Source organism: Musca autumnalis, unplaced genomic scaffold (genome assembly GCF_047663935.1).
Source record: "Musca autumnalis isolate F117 unplaced genomic scaffold, ASM4766393v1 scaffold_2, whole genome shotgun sequence".
Classification (NCBI taxonomy): domain Eukaryota; kingdom Metazoa; phylum Arthropoda; class Insecta; order Diptera; family Muscidae; genus Musca; species Musca autumnalis.
This window is the reverse complement of record NW_027411755.1, coordinates 252798017-252817430: the sequence shown is the minus strand read 5'-3', so window position 1 is coordinate 252817430 and position 19414 is coordinate 252798017. Positions and strand designations below refer to the sequence as shown.

General features: G+C 39.4%; 1 protein-coding gene across 1 annotated transcript in view; it reads left to right on the top strand.

The window, feature by feature from the left end:
• Nucleotides 1–19414, top strand: part of LOC141395489 (uncharacterized) — a 153275-nt gene that overhangs the window by 70603 nt on the left and 63258 nt on the right. The window lies entirely within an intron of this gene.

The following is a 19414-nucleotide window of genomic DNA, read 5'->3' as shown; positions in this document are numbered from 1 at the left end:
TGTTTTGTTGTTCTCGTAATAAAATTTTATTCAATAACTAAAGGATTTTATATAATAAGTTCACTGATTGATTGTTCATCTAAGAATATAAAATGTTACAAGGAGTCTAATGGTCCGCCGTCCACCGGTTATTAGATGGGCTCACTGGATTCGGGATACGAGACCTGGATAAGTACTCGTGGTAGTGCTAGGGGGAAGCCGGAGGGGGTTGATTTAACAGAGACCTGGATAAGTACTCTTGGTGGTGGAATGGGAAAGCCGGGGGTTGATTTAGCAGAGACCTGGATAAGTACTCTACGGTTCTCCGGGGATTCTGGGTTGGCTCTTTCGGGTACCTAATGGGGATGTCGCTACTAATAGGAGGAGGAGCGAAACTCAAACACTACAAGCATATATAAGTCAGGTTAGGGATTGCGGGAGACCTTAATAAGTACTCACGCACTACTGGGTTATGGGTTGCAAGAGACCTTAATAAGTACTCAAGCACTACTTGGATGACATGCAAGGTTAGAGATTGCGAGAGACCTTAATAAGTACTCAGGCACTACTGGGTTACGGGTTGCAAGAGACCTTAATAAGTACTCAAGCACTACTGGGTTATGGGTTGCAAGAGACCTTAATAAGTACTCAAGCACTACGGGGGTATGGGTTGCGAGAGACCTTAATAAGTACTCAGGCACTACGGGGTTATGGGTTGCAAGAGACCTTAATAAGTACTCAAGCACTACGGGGTTATGGGTTGCGAGAGACCTTAATAAGTACTCAGGCCCTACTGGGTTATGGGTTGCAAGAGACCTTAATAAGTACTCAAGCACTACGGGGTTATGGGTTGCGAGAGACCTTAATAAGTACTCAGGCACTACTGGGTTATGGGTTGCAAGAGACCTTAATAAGTACTCAAGCACTACGGGGTTATGGGTTGCGAGAGACCTTAATAAGTACTCAGGCACTACGGGGTTATGGGTTGCAAGAGACCTTAATAAGTACTCAAGCACTACGGGGTTATGGGTTGCGAGAGACCTTAATAAGTACTCAGGCACTACGGGGTTATGGGTTGCGAGAGACCTTAATAAGTACTCAGGCACTACTGGGTTATGGGTTGCAAGAGACCTTAATAAGTACTCAAGCACTACGGGGTTATGGGTTGCGAGAGACCTTAATAAGTACTCAGGCACTACGGGGTTATGGGTTGCAAGAGACCTTAATAAGTACTCAAGCACTACGGGGTTATGGGTTGCGAGAGACCTTAATAAGTACTCAAGCACTACTTCGAGGATAATCAAGGATGATCACAGGACGGGAAGGACTTACCAAGGATGTCCGAGGATTCTTCAAGGAAGTATAAGGGATATTCAAGGATGTCGGGAGGATATTCAGGGATGTCGACAGGATACTTAATGATGTCGGCAGGATACTCCAGGATGTCGGCAGGATAATCAAGGATGTCGGCAGGACACTCAAGGATGTTGGCAGGACACTCAAAGATGTTGCTGCTCCCCTGGTCTGTTGCTGACTGTTCCACGTTCTAAGTTAGGTCGCCCTTTTATAGTGGGAGCCAGGCACGTGTTCTGTGGTGGATTAACGGGACCAAATGTTTGTAATGGAGCAACGGGAACTTGTTTACCAAATTTGAACATCCCAACAACACAGCCAGTGATCATCACCACATGGTAGTGATGACTGCTGCCTCGTTGTTTTTGGGCGATAACGGCGGATCTCTCTCTCTCTCTCTTTATCTGTAATGTGGCCTCAGAATACAAAATTCGCTCACATAGGTCAAGATTAAGTTATCTTATACAACAGAAAAACAATTCAGTATGGAAACTTCAGTGGGTGTGGGCAAAAATGAACCCAGGTGATTTTTGGTCGTCACATCTTGAACCACAATAAAAATGATTTTTGACATCCGAAATTTCTAGAAAAATTTTGTTCTGAATATTTTATCAAGGGTGAGCAAAGACATCGATATTGCCATTCCACTTGATCGATGGCGATTTCCCCTATTAGTTCTTAATATACTAACCAAGGCCATTCACCCCAAAAGGAGTTTTCCAACCCAGACGTTGACTTTGATTTTGTGTCACAAATTAATGGAATATTATTTCTAACAAACAAATGCAGCTGTTTTCTAAAAACGCTGCATCCATTAATTAATTAATTTGCCTTGAGCGACATTCTAGAACAATTATAAAATGAAGCAATTTAAAAAAGCATTAGCAAAACATACTTTCATTGAGAATATTGAAATTGCGTTCTTTCGTTTAAAGCATCTTGTTTTAAACATCATTTAAAATAAATTGCGTACTAATCGGTTAATTGATAAAATTATTTGCTGTTTATTTATGAATATTTTGAAAACAAAAATGTTAATAGATTTTTTTGTTTTCATTGAAGTTTAACGCCAAATAATTGCTTAAATGATTAATGATGGATAAACGGTTAAACAGTTTATGAATGCGTTCGTTCATACCCCCACAACCTATGAAAACGGAAGTAAATATTCAAAAATTAGTTTTCATTCATTGGCCCTTTGTGGTGTTTCTTCTCAACATGGTGGTAGCGTGAAGGTGAGGCGGTTGGTTAAGTGAGGGTGATGATGATTAGTTTAATTATTTAACCTGGTTTCGCTCATGTCACAGATACACCCTAATTGAAATGGTAATAATAATGACACGATCATAAGTGTAGCAAAACAAAAGACTTAAGAGACAAACTACGATTCAAACAAATGCCGCCATCAACACCAATTCGAACTCCACCACAATAACCATCAACAATTTGTGTCACATACATATTTCTTTGCTGCAATGTTTACTTTAAACCATATTGTTGTTGTTTTTATTTTTGTTTTCTTTTATTTTCCCACAAAATCAATGAATTTGCGTTTTTCCATTTTTTTTTTGTTAAGACAATTCGTTATGGTGCTTGGCTCTGTAAGTGTGCGTGAATCGGCATATCTATGCGTACGACGCATGAAGACTTCATTAATCTACAGGTGTTCATCTACAAGTACAGAAACATTATTTTCAAGGTCATCCACCATGAATGAGTCTCTACATTTTCGTTAACGGCTGGCTCGCTTTTGGTGGCCATCATCTAACTGCTGATATACACGCCCTAAACATGCCATTAGTTTTTGATGTTTTCATTGAAAAAAAAAAACACAAAAGCCACCAAAATTTAATTTGACGCCAAGAAGTAGAGAAAAAACTGTAACATTTCAAATGTGAAAAAAGAAGTTATCATTAAATTTGACACCATTTCCATGGGGGAATTTAATGAATTGTTCTCTCTGGAATGACGTGACATAGGGGATGGAAGATACCAAGGAACGGTGCTGACCGGCTTTAACATGGCAAAGCCCAAAATTTATCTTGGTCCCTCTTTCATCTCTAGTGGACACTGACCTCCCCCTTGGTGTCACTTGGGGAACTGCCTTTAACACCCGTTAAAGGTAATGAGCTAACAGGAGCCGTGCGATCACCCATAAGAACGTTAAAAACTTGGGTTTGGGCGTCGGGTTAGTAACCCTCTCCTAAAAAAAAACCGCCTACTATGAAAAACGAAAGAAAAAAAAAACAAACACCTCTAAAGTGGACAAACCCCGCAACCGTTTTAAGGACTATGATCTGCGAATCTGCACCTGGAATATTCGCAATATTTATAGGGAGGGTGCAGTTTACGCATTGGCAGATGTACTTGAAAAGTACAAGACCGACATTACTGTCATACAGGAAATACGATGGAACGGGAAAGGCGTCACAACAACACCTAAAGGTGACGCCCAGTATTATAGCTGCCAATGACACAAAGCATGAGTTTGGTTGCGCATTTGTAGTTGGTCGGAGGTTAAAACATCTGGTCTCCAGCTTGACCCCAGTGAATGAAAGACTCACTGCAATTCGATTAAAAGCAAAATTCTTCAATCAGCTTTATTTGCACTCATGCTCCCACTGAAGACAAGGACGGACAGACCGAAGATATATTTTACGAGCGCTTAGAAGAAACATATGACCGTTGCCCTGCCCATGACATTAAAATCATTCTAGGCGATTTTAATGCCAAAATTGGAAAGGAGAATATCTTTGGCCCAACAGTGGGGAAATTCAGTCTCCACAGTGAAACATCTGACAATGGTATGAGGCTGATAGACTTTGCAGCTGAAAAAAACATGGTAGTTAGCAGTACCAGATTTAAGCATCTCGATATTCATAAGGGCACCTGGCTGTCGCCAGATCAAAGAACAAGAAATCAAATTGATCACGTTGTGATAGATGGAAGACATGCATCAAGCGTGTTGGATGTACGATCGTTCCGAGGTGCAAACATAGTCTCGGACCACTACCTTGTTGCAGCAAAGGTACGTAACCAGATTAAACGTAGCAAACAAAGTGCGAACAGACACAATACCGAAGTTGGACATCGGTAAGCTGCAATCACAACAGATAGCCACAGTATATTCCACTCAACTGGTCCAAATGCATAATCAAAGTACTCCTCGCCCTAATAACATATCAGGACAATGGCAAAACATTGCCCACTCCATGCAAACAGCCGCAAAATCAGTACTTGGATAGCAGAGACCTCCACCAAGGAATCCATGGTATGACCAGGAGGTGTCGTGCTGGTACCGAAGAGAAAAATGCTGCATATAGGGCTACTTTACAATCCATAGCAACGCGTAGCACACGAGAGAGGTATGGGGGGAAAAGGAGAGAGGAGAAACGTCTTTTCCGCAGGAAAAAGAGAGAGATTGAAAAGCGGCAGTGTGCACAAATCGAGATGTACAGGATACAGAATGAAGTCCGAAAATTCTACCAAAGAGTGAAACATCAAACTGATGGCTTTGGAACTGTCACATCCTCCTGTAGAGACCAGCAAGGTAATCTGGTAACTGATGCAGATAGTGTGCTAAGGATATAGAAAGAGCATTTTTCCAAACTGTTGGTATCCAATAGTAGCGAAGACGACGAAGGTACCACAGACCCAATCCCAGAAGATGGTATTGAATGTATACCACCCGGCCAAGATGAGGTAAAGACAGCAATAAACCAGCTGAACAATAATAAGGCAGCAGGAGCTGATGGCCTACCAGCCGAGCTGTTTAAAACCGGAGGCGACACGCTGAAAAGGTGCATGCATCAGCTAGTTAGCTCTATCTGGCAGGAAGAACGCGTACCCGACGATTGGAACCTGAGCATCTTGTGTCCCGTCCATAAGAAAGGAGATAAGACTTTATGCTCCAACTATAGGGGTATAAGTCTTCTCCCTATCGCCTACAAGATAGTGTCAGGGATATTGTGCGAACGACTAAAGCCCATGGTCAACGAAATAATTGGACCATACCAATGCGGCTTTAGACCTTGCAAAACCACCATTGACCAGATATTTACTCTGCGGCAAATCCTGGAGAAGACCCAAGAGATGCAGATCGACACCTACCACCTTTTTGTCGATTATAAAGCAGCCTTCGACAGCCCGCTACGTTGAAAGGTATTCCAAGCCATGTCTGAATTTGGTATACCCGCAAAGCTCATTCGTCTTTGTAAAATGACTCTAACTGACACATGATCTTCAGATAAAATAGGAAAGAACCTCTCCGCAGAGTTTTGTACCAAAAGAGGTTTCAGGCAAGGAGACAGCCTTTCGTGTGATCTTTTCAACATCCTGCTAGAAAAGGTTATATGAGAGGCGAACGTCAAAAGAAGTGGCACAATCTACACCGATAGCCACATGTTACTTGCTTAGTCCATATTTATATTAGGCAATTTTCCTTGCGGCAATTGTCAGTTTGATGAAGAGGGAGGTGAGGCATATGGTAACCCTTTGCCTCTTAAGACCCTCTCTCACCGACAAACTGACAATTGCCGCAAGGAAAATTGCCTAATGTAAATATCGACTTATGCTGATGATATAGACATCATGGGACGATCAGTAAAAGAAGTAACCGATACCTTTATAAAGGTCGAAAGAGAATCTACTAAAGTGGGTCTGGTGGTAAACGGCGAGAAGACCAAGCTGATGGTGTCGACGCGCAATGCGTCCATTGAGATCGGACCAACTGTTGAAGTTGGTTCCTATAATTTGGAGGTAGTAAAAGACTTCGTCTACCTCGGCACCGCCGTAAACACAACAAACGACATCAGTTGTGAAATAAAAAGAAGAATTGTATTGGCCAACAGATGCTACTTTGGCTTAAGTAAGCACTTTAAAAGCAAATCCACAACTCGTCAAACAAAAATAACGCTTTACAAAACACTGACACTACCCGTGCTGATGTATGGTTCCGAAGCCTGGGTACTTGCGCAAGCAGATAAGGCAGTGCTTAGCGTGTTTGAATATCGACGTCGTATGAACCACGAGCTGTATCTGCTATACAATGACATCAATATAGTTAAACGTATCGAGATGCAGCGATTGCGTTGGCTAGGCCATATAATAAGAATGAGCGAGGATGTATCCGCTAAACTGGCGTATAAATTCGAGCCACATGGAGGTGGACGCAGAATTGGCAGGTCAAAGAATAGATGGCGCAAACAAGTGGATGAAGAGATGACAAGGCGCGGTATTCCAAAAAGCGAAGCACTAAACAGAGAGAATTGGAGATCTTTTCTTAGTACGGTCTATGGAACAAATGTTCTGTAATGGGCCAGCTATGTAAGTAAGTAATAATAATTTAGGTGACTTAGGGTACCTTTCCCTTTCTTTGTGAACATTTTACCAATACAATGGTGGATATTCTGCTAAAGCATAGACGTATTTTTAAACTGATCTAAGGAAGGAGTGTTTTCACTGCCATTGGTTGTTGGAGAATGGTGGTTCAGGAGACTGTTTAGGCAGAACTCGTTGACAGCATGCATTGCCGCTCGAATGAAGTGTGTGTACGTTCGACACCTCATCTTTGTTTGAGTTAATAAAGATATTCGGACCACTTCGCTTAGTGACTCATGTGAGAAGTATTCTTTAGGTTCTAAAGGGAACCATAAATATAAATTAGGTGTAAGTAACTTTGGGAAAATAACAAATTTCCAGTGGCTTAAAATTAAAAGTTCATTACATTAACGATGAATGGTATCGAAGATTACAATCTTTATAATAACCCTAATAGCCCTATTGTACTTCATTTCAATTGTAGATCTGTTTTTTTTTTCTTTCAAAGTAAATCGCCAACAGGGTGTCATTATTTTCCATTATTTTTTTCACTTCTTTTCATCTAAATGAATGAATTATTTATTTTTTCATTGAATTAAGGTCACTTCTGTTTTTCAATTGAAGGTTTTTTGTTTTTGTTTCTTCTGTCTGTCTGTCTGTCACACGGGCCATGCGCCACAATGTTTCACTCTTATTTTCATCCAAAGTCATCTGCTTTGTTTGACGTTTGTTCCCCCCTCCTTATATTATTTAATTTTTTATTGTTGCCATTACCATTATCATTACGTTTGTTGTTATTATTTATTTTTGTTTTTTTTTTTAATTTGCAAAGCTGCTCTTTGGTGATGGCTGTTCCGTTGTCTTTGGTTTCAGTTTCAATTTCTGTTTCAAATTGACATTAAGTGGATGGAGATCTTGAAAACCAACACTTGGAAGCACACCAAGAAACAACAAAAAAGTCTTAAGGTCTACAACAACAAATGTCTTGACACTTGACTTGGTTTTCGTTTTTTTGTTGGCCAGCTCTTCTATAATCCTCTCTTACAATGGTTGTCATTTCAATGAATCATTTTTGTTGTCAGTTTCGAATTTATAAATATTTTTTTATAATCTGTCATTAACTAAGTATCAGACCCATTTAGCACCTAATGTACTTACTTACTTAGCTGGCCCATTACAGAACATTTGTTCCATAGAACGAACTAAAAAAAGATCTCCAATTCTCTCTGTTTCGTGCTTCGCTTTTTGGAATATCGCGCCTTGTCATCTCTTCATCCACTTGTTTGCGCCATCTGTTCTTTGGCCTGCCTATTCTGCGTGCACCGCCATGTGGCTCGAATTTATACGCCTTTTTAGCGGGTTCATCATCGCTCATTCTTATTATATGGCCTAGCCAACGCAATCGCTGCATCTCGATACGTTTAACTATATTGATGTCGTTGTATAGCAGATACAGCTCGTGGTTCATACGACGTCGATATTCACCGTCAACGCAGATCGGTCCGTAGATCTTTCGAAGAAATTTTCTCTCAAACACACCAAGCACTGCCTTAACTGCTTGCGCAAGTACACAGGCTTCGGAACCATACATCAGCACGGGTAGTATCAGTGTTTTGTAAAGCGTTATTTTTGTTTGACAATTTGTGGCTTTGTTTTTAAAGTACTTAATTAAGCCAAAGTAGCTGATTGGTCTTCTCGCCTTTTACCGCCAGACCCACTTTAGCTGATTCTCCTTCGACCTTCATAAAGGTTTCGATTACTTCTTTTACTGATCGTCCTATGATGTCTATGTCATCAGCATAAACAAGTAACATGTGACTATTGGTGTAAATTGTGCCATTTCTTTTGACATTTGCTTCTCGTATTACCTTTTCCAGCAAAATGTTGAATAGGTCACACGAAAGGCTGTCTCCTTGCCTGAAACCTCTTTTGGTACAAAACTCTTCGGAGAGGTTCTTTCCTATTTTAACTGAAGATCTTGTGTCAGTTAGAGTCATTTTACAAAGCCGAATGAGCTTTGCGAGGAAACCAAATTCAGACATTGTTTGGAATACCTTTGAACGTAGCGGGCTGTCGAAGGCTGCTTTATAATCGACAAAAAGGTGGTAGGTGGTGTCGATCAGCATCTCTTGGTTCTTCTCCAGTCATTTGCCGCAGGGTAAATATCTGGTCAATGGTGGACTTGCCAGGTCTAAACGCGCATTGGTATGGTCCAATTATTTCGTTGACCATGGACTTTAGTCGTTCGCACAATATCCCTGACACTATCTTGTAGGCGATAGGGAGAAGACTTCTAGCACTATAGTTGGAGCATAAAGACTTATTTCCTTTCCAATGGACGCGGCACAGGATGCTTAGGTTCCAATCATCGGGTACGCGTTCTTCGTGCCAGATGGAGCTAACTAGCTGATGCATACACCTTATCAGCGTGTCGCCTCCGGTTTTAAACAGCTGGTAGGCCATCAGCTCCTGCTGCCTTATTATTCTTCAGCCGGTTTATTGCTGTCATTACCTCTTCTTGGCCGAGTGGTATACATTCAATACCATCTTCTGGGATTGGATCTGTGGTATCTTCTTCGACTTCGCTACTATTGGATACCAACAGTTTGCTCTTTCCATATCCTTAACACACTATCTGTATCAGTTACCAGATTACCTTGCTGGCCTCTACAGGAGAATGTGCCAGTTCCAAAGTCATCAGTTTGATGCTTCACTCTTTGTTAGAATTTTTGCACTTCATTCTGACTCCTGTACATCTCGATTTGTTCACACTCCCGCTTTTCCATCTCTCTCTTTTTCCTGCGGAAAAGACGTTTCTCTTCTCTCCTTTTCTCCCGATATCTCTCTCGTGCGCTACGCGTTACTACTGATTGTAAAGTAGCTCTATATGCTGCATTTTTCTCATCGGTAGTAGCACCACACTCCTGGTCATACCATGGATTCCTTGGCTGAGGTCTCTGGTATTCAAGTACTGATTTTGCGGCTGTTTGCATGGAGTGGGCAATTTTTGCCATTGTCCTGATATGTTATCGGGACGAGAAGTGCTTAGATTAAGCAGTTGGTCTAGTTGAGTGGAATATGCTGTGGCTATCTGTTGTGTTTGCAGCTTACCGATGTCCAACTTCCGCGTTGTATATGTTCGTGTTTTATTTGCTACGTTTAATCTGGTACGTACCTTTGCTGCAACAAGGTAGTGGTCCGAGTCTATGTTTGCACCTCGGAACGATCGTACATCCAACACGCTTGATGCATGTCTTCCATCTATCACAACGTGATCAATTTGATTTCTTGTTCTTTGATCTGGCGACAGCCAGGTGCCCTTATGAATATGGAGATGCTTAAATCTGGTACTGCTAACTACCTGTTTGTTGCAGCTGCAAAGTCTATCAGCTTCATACCATCGTCATATGTTTCACTGTGGAGACTGAATTTCCCGATTGTTGGGCCAAAGATATTCTCCTTTCCAATTTTGGCATTAAAATCGCCTAGTATAATTTTAATGTCATGGGCAGGGCAACGGTCATAAGTTTCTTCTAAGCGCTCATAAAATATATCTTTGGTCTGTTCGTCCTTGTCTTCAGTGGGAGCATGAGCGCAAATAAAGCTGATGTTGAAGAATTTAGCTTTTATTCGAATTGCAGCGGGCCTTTCATTCACTGGGGTAAAGCTAGAGACTAGATGTTTTAACCTCCTACCAACTACAAATCCGCAACCAAACTCATGCTTTGTGTCATGGCAGCTATAATACAGTGCGTCACCTTTAGGTGTTGTTGTGACGCCTTTCCCGTTCCATCGTATTTCCTGTATGGCATCTGCCAATGCGTAAACTGCACCTTCTCTATAAAGAGTGCTAACATTCCAGGTGCAGATTCGCAGATCATGGTCCTTGAAACGTTTGCGGGGTTTGTCAACTTTAGAGGGGATTTGTTTTTCTTTTCTTTCGTTTTTTCATAGTAGGCTTTTTTTTCTAGGGGAGGGTTACTAACCCGACGCCCAAACCCAAGTTTTTAACGTTCTTATGGGTGAACGCGCGGCACATGTTAGCTCACTACCTTTAACGGGTGTTAAAGGCAGTTCCCCAGGTGACACCACGGGGAGGTCAGTGTCCACTTCAGATGAAAGATGGACCAAGATAAATCCAGGGCTTTGCCATGTTAAAACCGGTCATGTTAAAACCCACATTTTATATTTGTGTGTGTTGAAGTATGTTATTATTTATACCGTCTTAAGAGTTTTGTTTGTTTATAATTATTTCAATTGACATAAATTTTGAGAGGTTATACTGAATATTGATGATAGTTTCAATTGTGGTTTCGTTTATTTACATGTGCAAAATTCCCACAATTGTAGACCTTTCTTTGATATGCAGCTCGGAATATGCCCTTAAGGGTAATATATCAAACAAATATAGATCATGTACCTAAAACATGAAGGCCATGTATTTACTTATTGTTTAAGAGTTATGTCTTCAAAAAGTTTTATAAATAATTATAACTTATCAAAATAGGATTACAAAACCATTTACCATTTGAAAGTCACGCAAAAGTCATCAAACCTTCGTTACTGCAATTCTTAATTAAATCGTATTTGAATTGTGAGCAAATCAGTTGTTTGCTGGCTGATGCTTCTCCCTGAAATTATGATGGACGGATAGATGTCCATCATAAATTCAATTAAAATTTGAATTAAATCAAAACAAACAATAAACGACAAACTGCCTATTGTCTCTTCCTCCTCATCATCTTGGCTATTCAATCATTTGTCAGACATACACCAACCATATCAGATGATAATATCCAAGTGAATGACCTTGAGAGGTATTCGTTTTACCTCAATTGTTTGCTACCTTTTTTAATTCCCTTTTCGAAAATAGTTACATTTTAATTATTCGATTATTTATCTTATTTTTTTGTTATGATTGTAGAGATGTTTAGGGTAACAGAAACATAATTAACTAGCGGACCCGGCGAACTTCGTCTCGCTATTAAGGAATAAAATTTCATACAAAAACTCAATTTTCGATTTTTCCAATTTTCCGACTTTTCCAGAGGGATTTTCCAAAATTTTCTTCCGTAAAGACCTTCTCCTCGAAAATGCGAATAACTGACATTTTACAGAAATCGGCCTAGCCGTTCTCATTTTATGAATTACTATACATTTTTCACACATCACATTCACCGATCCAAGGGACTCGAACATGTTGACCCATCTGAAACACTCCCCCTGATATCCCCCTAAAACCAATTGAATTCTAAAATCAAAATGTTTATGGCAGGAATTTTAGAGATCTATTCTAATATTTCACACTTTAAAATACCGCAATAAGATTTGATATTGAATGCCTTCATTTAATATTCAGCAAACCCTCCGCTTGTCAATTAAAGTCCCGATATGGAGCACTTAGAATGTGTTGCAATAATTACAATAAATTCAGTGTTTTCGATGGGATTTTCTGACATTAATGGGTCAGTATTGACATTCCAAAAAGCAGTGGATTAGACAGAGGCGTGGTAAAAACTTTTAAAGAGAAACTTCCCGCAAGAAACAAGCTGAGACTTCCCTGCAAATCAGAGTGAGCAGACCGTGACTCCTTTATTTTATTTGAAAAAAGTATAGAAGGTGGCTTTAGGCTGTTTCTTTCCTCCCCAGAAATCGCCTTAAAATGCCACTGCGTAAACGGGGATAGGCATTAGCTTAGTCTGTACAATTTTTGCCAATTCTTTCAAAACCCATCAACAGACGTCAGTGGTGTGGTGTAAGTGGCGCTTAGTGAAAGTTTTATTTCAGTGTAGAGCAGAGGAACACCAGCTGAGCTCAGTGGGTGCGTGTTTGGTGGGCCGACTTGCTGGCTGGTAGTTTGCTGCTGATGTTCCCTCTTCGTTCGTTGGTTGGATGATTTAATCGTTGTTGACATTTTGCATTGGCATTATTTTATTACGCTACTTTTATAATAATTACATGATATTCATTGTTAGTTTTTGCATTTTTGTTGCCTTTTGCTTGTTAATTGTTTATAGTTGATGGTTTCTTGTTGTTGCAATCCATTATTTCATACTTTGCATTTAGTTATTTTTAAAACTATTTGCTGCTTTTGAGGAAATGAAAGAAGACATTTTTCGTTGATTTGTTAGCCATGAGCAATAAAACAAACCAGGGGTTTGTTTCTTTTTTTTATTATTATTCGAGCCCACACTGGGGCTGTTAAAAGGCAGTTATAAAAAAAGACATAACACATCTAATTTTAATAATACCCCAAAAGATGTCGCCGAAGAGCTTTGAAGATAACAACCCCATAAAAAAGTAACTAATTATTTTTTATCAATATCATGACGGAAGAAATAATACCGCGGTGTACGGAGCGAGATGAATAATTATGGTAATGCATCAAACTATTGAGTACCGAGAGATGATGGTGCCAATGTCAAAAAGATTTGTGTTTTAATTTGTTATGATAGATAGGTTGGGGTGTTTGTCAGAGCATATTATGATGCCATATTGGGTACTTACATTTTAAGCCTATTGTGTGTTTTGTGCAGCATTGTTCGATGGTCTACAATTGTAATGACAAATAATGAAGGTTATGGTATAAAGAAGTCGACCATGGGATAAATACGCAGTACCACTTCACGAAAACAGTTCAATAAAGGAGGACTTAAAGACAGATAAAATCGCCATAGATATCAGATATATTAGTAACATATACAGTGGGAAAAATAACATTCTTAACCCTTGAGGGAAGTAACAGAAGATGTATTCCATTATAAATCTTCTGCAACTTAATGTTCGTTTGGAAAAAACGTTACGATGTGCCAAATCGGATATTCAATTAGTAAATTTCTGTGATCATAAGTCCTTTGAATTGATACGTTTCTTAGGGGCCGTTATATCAATAACCATGGGTTGCCTTCTAAAAAATTGTATCGTAGTTAGTATAAGGGGCCGCGAGGACAAGAAGCTGCATGAAAATTTCAGAACGATCGGCTCTAAATTGCCTGAATACGATTACATGCGTGGGGCCCGGAACGTTATTACGGTGAGCCACACTTTTGCAAGCAAAGTTAGCCTAAAGGCTGAAGGTATAAACACGACCATCCAACAAGTAAAAAAGTAACGGACAGATCGAATGTGTTTAGAGTCTTTTCAAAATTGCCGAAAAAAATGTGGATTAATTCAAAAGTGTTGCGGAGGAGGCACTTAAAGGAATGGACCGATTTGGTCCATTATGGAAGTGGATCTTATTTTGGGAGTCATACATTTTCGATAGATACCGCACCCACTAGTCATTTCAGTGGTCATCGTATATCTTTTGGACCAGTATGCCAGGAAGCATGGACTTGTCCACGGAAAACATAATATCGCTTTAAACCGGACCATAATATAACATTTTCAAAGGATCTTCGAACAGACCCCAAACTGCACTTAGACACTTACTTAGCTGGCCCATTACAGAACATTTGTTCTATAGGCCGAACTAAGAAAAGATCTCCATTTCTCTCTATCTATTACTTCTCCTTCTGGAATACCGCGCCTTGTCATCTCTTCATCCACTTGTTTGCGCCATCTATTCTTTGGCCTGCCAATTCTGCGTCCACCGCCAAACGGCTCATATTTATACGCCTTTTTAACGGGTTCATCATCGCTCATTCTTATGATATGGCCTAGCCAACGCTATCGTTGCATCTCAATACGTTTAACTATATTGATGTCGTTGTATAGCAGATACAGCTCGGTTCATGCGACGTCGATATTCACCGTCAACGCAGATTGGTCCGTAGATCTTTCGAAGAATTTTTCTCTCAAACACACCAAGCACTGCCATGTTTACTTGCGCAAGTACCCAGGCTTCGGAACCATACATCAGCACGGGTAGTATCAGTGTTTTGTAAAGCGTTATTTTTGTTTGACGAGTTGAAGTACTTACTTAAGCCAAAGTAGCATCTGTTGGCCAATACAATTCTTCTTTTTATTTCACAACTGATGTCGTTAGTTGTATTTACGGCGGTGCCGAGGTATAAGAAGTCTTTTACTACCTCAAAATTATAGGAACCAACGTCAACAGTTGGCCCGATATCTATGGACGCATTGCGCGTCGACACCATCAACTTAGTCTTCCCGCCGTTTACCGTCAGACCCACTTTAGCAGATTCTCCTTCGACCTTCATAAAGGTTTCGGTTACTTCTTTTACTGATCGTCCCATGATGTCTATATCATCAGCATAAGAAAGTAACATGTGGCTATTGGTGTAGACTGTGCCACTTCTTTTGACGTTTGCCTCTCGAATAACCTTTTCCAGCAGGATGTTGAAGAGATCACACGAAAGGTTGTCTCCTGGTCGGAAACCTATTTTGGTACTAAACTCTTTTAACTGAGGACCTCGTGTCAGTTAAAGTCATTTTACAAAGCCGGATGAGCTTTGCGGGGATACCAAATTCAGACATGGCCTGGAATACCTTTGAACGTAGTGGGCTGTCGAAGACTGCTTTATAATCGACAAAGAGGTGGTAGTTGTCGATCTGCATCTCTTGGGTCTTCTCCAGGATTTGCCGCAGGGTAAGTATCTGGTCAATGGTGGACTTGCCAGGTCTAAAGCCGCATTGGTATGGCCCAATTATCTCGTTGACCATAGGCTTTAGTCGTTCGTACAATATCCCTGACACGATCTTGTAGGCAATCGGGAGTAGACTTATGCCCCTATAGTTAGAGCATACAGTCTTATCTCCTTTCGTCCAATCGTCGGGTACGCGTTCTTTCTGCCAGATGGTGCTAACTAGCTGATGACTACACCTTATCAGCGTGTCGCCTCCGGTTTTGAACAGCTCGGCTGGTAAGCCATCCTGCTGCCTTATTATTCTTCAGCCGGTTTATTGCTGTCTTTACCTCATCTTGGATGGGCGGTATACATTTAATACCATCTTCTGGGACTGGATCTGTGGTATCTTCGTCGTCTTCGCTGGATACCAACAGGCTTGAAAAATCATCAGATGTTTCATTGCGGAGACTGTATTTTCCGACTCTTGAGTCAAAAATATTTTCCTTTCCAATTTTGGCATTAAAAATGCCTGGAATAATTTTAATGTCATGGTCAGGGCGACGGTCATATGTTTCTTCTAAACGCTCATAAAATATATCTTTGGTCTGTTCGTCCTTGTCTTCAGTGGGAGCATGAGCGCAAATACCGCTGATGTTGAAAAATTTTGCTTTTATTCAAATTGCAGCGAGTCTTTCATTCACTGGGGTGAAGCTGGAGACCAGCTACAAATCCGCAACCAAAGTCATGCTTTGTGTCATTGGCAGCTATAATACTGGGCGTCACTTTTAGGTGTTGTTGTGACGCCTTTCCCGTTCCATCGTATTTCCTGTTTGGCAGTAATGTCGGCCTTGTACTTTTCAAGTACATCTGCCAATGCGTAAACTGCACCTTCTCTATAAAGAGTGCGAACATTCCAGGTGCAGATTCGCAGATCATGGTCCTTAAAACGTTTGCGGGGTTTGTCAACTTTAGAGGCGTTTGTTTTGCTTTTCTTTCGTTTTTTCATAGTAGGCTGTTTTTTTTTAGGGGAGGGTTACTAACCCGACGCCCAAACCCAAGTTTTTAACGTTCTTATGGGTGAACGCGCGGCACATTTTAGCTCATTACCTCTACCGGGTGTTAAAGGCAGTTCCCACGGTGACACCACGGGGAGGTCAGTGTCCACTAGGGTTATGACTTTTTGACATTTTTCCATGATTTCCTGTAGCAGGGATGAATGATTTTTTGCCTATTAATCACTATGCTATCGTTTATTCCATTGAAATATAAAAAAGTTCACGCACAAATTGATTTAAAAAAAAATAAATTTTTGAAAAAATATATGAAATGAAAAAAAATTTGTTTTTTCAAAAAATTATTTTTTTGCACGAATGAATAAATATAAGCCTACTAATAACTATAATAACGTTTATTTCATTCAAATATTAAAAAAGTCGCGAAAAAAGTCACTTTGAAAAAATTTTAATTTTTTTGTTTTTTGTTAAAAAATTATATTTTTGAATAAAAGCGTTTACGACATTTTTACGATTCTCAGAATTGAAGAAAAATAGCGAGAAATAAATTTTATGTCTTTTTAATTATCTCATGTGGCTCTAAAGTTTATTTTCAATTATACATATTCTGTTTTCAGTGACTTCAAAAAATTGTCCATAATTTGGATAAATTCAAATTTTAAAATCATTTTGTGCGTGAGGTTTTTTCACCGAATCACCTTATAATTAAGATTTTATGTAATCTTATGGCAAAACTGATCACGTTATGATACAGGGATATGAGGTTGTAAAAAAGTCATAACCCTAGTGTCCACTTGAGATGAAAGAGGGACCAAGATAAATCCTGGGCTTTGCCATGATAAAACCGGTTAGGACCGTTCCTTGGTATCTTCCATCCCCTACGTCACCCGAGAAATTGGCTCATAAACTCAAATAATCCTATATATGTACGTCAGAAGTTCCAAGTGTTTACTTCTTTTCGTTAAGTCCGAGAACTACGGGTATATTGCTGTCGGCACATCTGACTGATACTTTCTTACTTGTTCATTTACAAAAATCTTCTGATCATTCAGCTCATCTCGAAAGAGAAAAACAACTGAAATTCAATTCATCAAATCGCTCTCACTGGCAAACATAAAAAAGATTTCAGCACGTTTCCTGGTCAATTGTGAATGGAAAAACTTTAGAATATCGCCTATTTATGATGACAAAATACAAAACCAACAATTAAAATAACTTGCAAAATTTTTATGATTCAATGACGAATGGAAAATATGCCAAACTGTCAATGATAATGACTATGGAAATCCATCAACAAACAGGTAGCCACAAACTAGTCTCACTAAGTGGACATGAATTGATGGAATGGTCATATTAAAACTTTAGAAGCAACATCTTCCAGCACACAATGTTGCACATAACTACCTACCACTACTGACGGCTTAAAACTGAGTTACGGAATAGCTAAAATATTTCGAAAAAAGCTGACAGTACTGGAATGCCAAAGAAAATGGAAATTAATCGGTATGTAAGCATCTGTTAACTTAGAGTAATATCCTAAGGATATCTAAAATATAAAAACGATATCTTGGAAATAATTTAGGGATTAGGTAAACAAAGCATCCTTAGAAGCAGGCTTGAAATTGAATGGCTCAGTGCTACAGAAACCAATGCATGTGTCAATAAATAGCAACTACACCTTCAACAACTTCTCGAATCTTTGACCGCATTTCTTCCGCTTGGCTAACACCAACCAAAGCAATGTAGCTTTGAGAAGGAAGTTTTTAATGAAATTTAAATCAATAGTCATACTTCTTATCACGCAAGACAAAAAAATACAATACCATTGTGGATAAAATAAAAAAATCATGCAAGCCATATATTCAATATGTTGTATGCAACGCCACCAGCAACATGCTACCTAACAACATTTCAATTAGCAACTTTGTTTATAAACAATTATTGTACAAAAACTTGGTTTAAACTCAAAATTCTAGAATTTTCCCAAATACAACAACTAAAATAATAAATTATAAACAAAAAACAAACAACAACAAATTAAATAAAAGAAAAACACAAAAATAATGATGGTAATGATGTATGACGAGAATCTAAAGTAATTTTTGGTGGAATATTTTTTGTTGTCTTTTTTGCAAACTTTGTTCGCTGTAACAAGTGTTTTCTTTTTTGTGATGTGATATGTAGTTGCGGCGGCTATATGGATATAGGTGTATTTGTATGCCAAATTTGTAGTCTAGCTATGCATAGATATACATACATACATACATACATACATACATATGTATTTATATACATATCTGGGTATTTTCTCATTTAAATATCCATCTAACGCCGTCTAATAGAAACAAGCGAATTGTTTTGTTTAGGCATTGTTTTGGTTCGGCTTAAAAACAAAACAGAAGTGAATCATTTATGCCATTGGTTTGCTTCTGAGTTTGGATCTGTCTGTCTGTTGGTTGGTCGATTTGTTTTTTTACCCACCATCATCATTAGCAGCAGCCGCAGCAGCAACAACTAAGAAATCCATCCATACAAATATGAACCAAGTTAAAACGAATCACTTGCATTATCGTTTTGTGAGAATGTTGACAGGTGAGGTGGTTTAAAGGCGTTTTAAATAAAGGGGCCTGCAAAATTTTCCTATATGAAGAATTTTCAGACATCTTTTAATCAGTTTATACACGCTACCAAATAACGGTTTCTTATAGTACTACTTAGTAGAGTTGTGTCGTTCATGAACGAACCGGTTCCAAGGAACGATTCCGTGAAAAGAACGAACGGATCCGTATCCAGCACATTCGTTTATGTCGTTTATTTAGATCCCTGATGGCCAAGACATTGCTGCTTACAAAATTACACAAGCTGCGTTAGCTGATATCGTTCAGTAGCTCATGTTGTTCAGTAGATCATATCGTTCATCTAGTTATTTTAGCTTCTCTGGTTCTTTTTGCTTCTTTCTTTCATACTCAAAAACACCACCCCCACGATCAGAAAACAACCACCATTTTTTGCACACAAACAAACAAACACACAAGCATCACAAACTGACACACACACAAACAATCAATGTAGAGAAGAGTAACCACCCAGCAAACCAATCGTACCGACATCTTAACGAAATCGGAATAAAATTCGGACGATATGTCCGATGTCTGATCCGAAATCGTAACGATATCTTAACGAAAGTTGTATGAAGTGGTTGACATAATTTCGGAACGA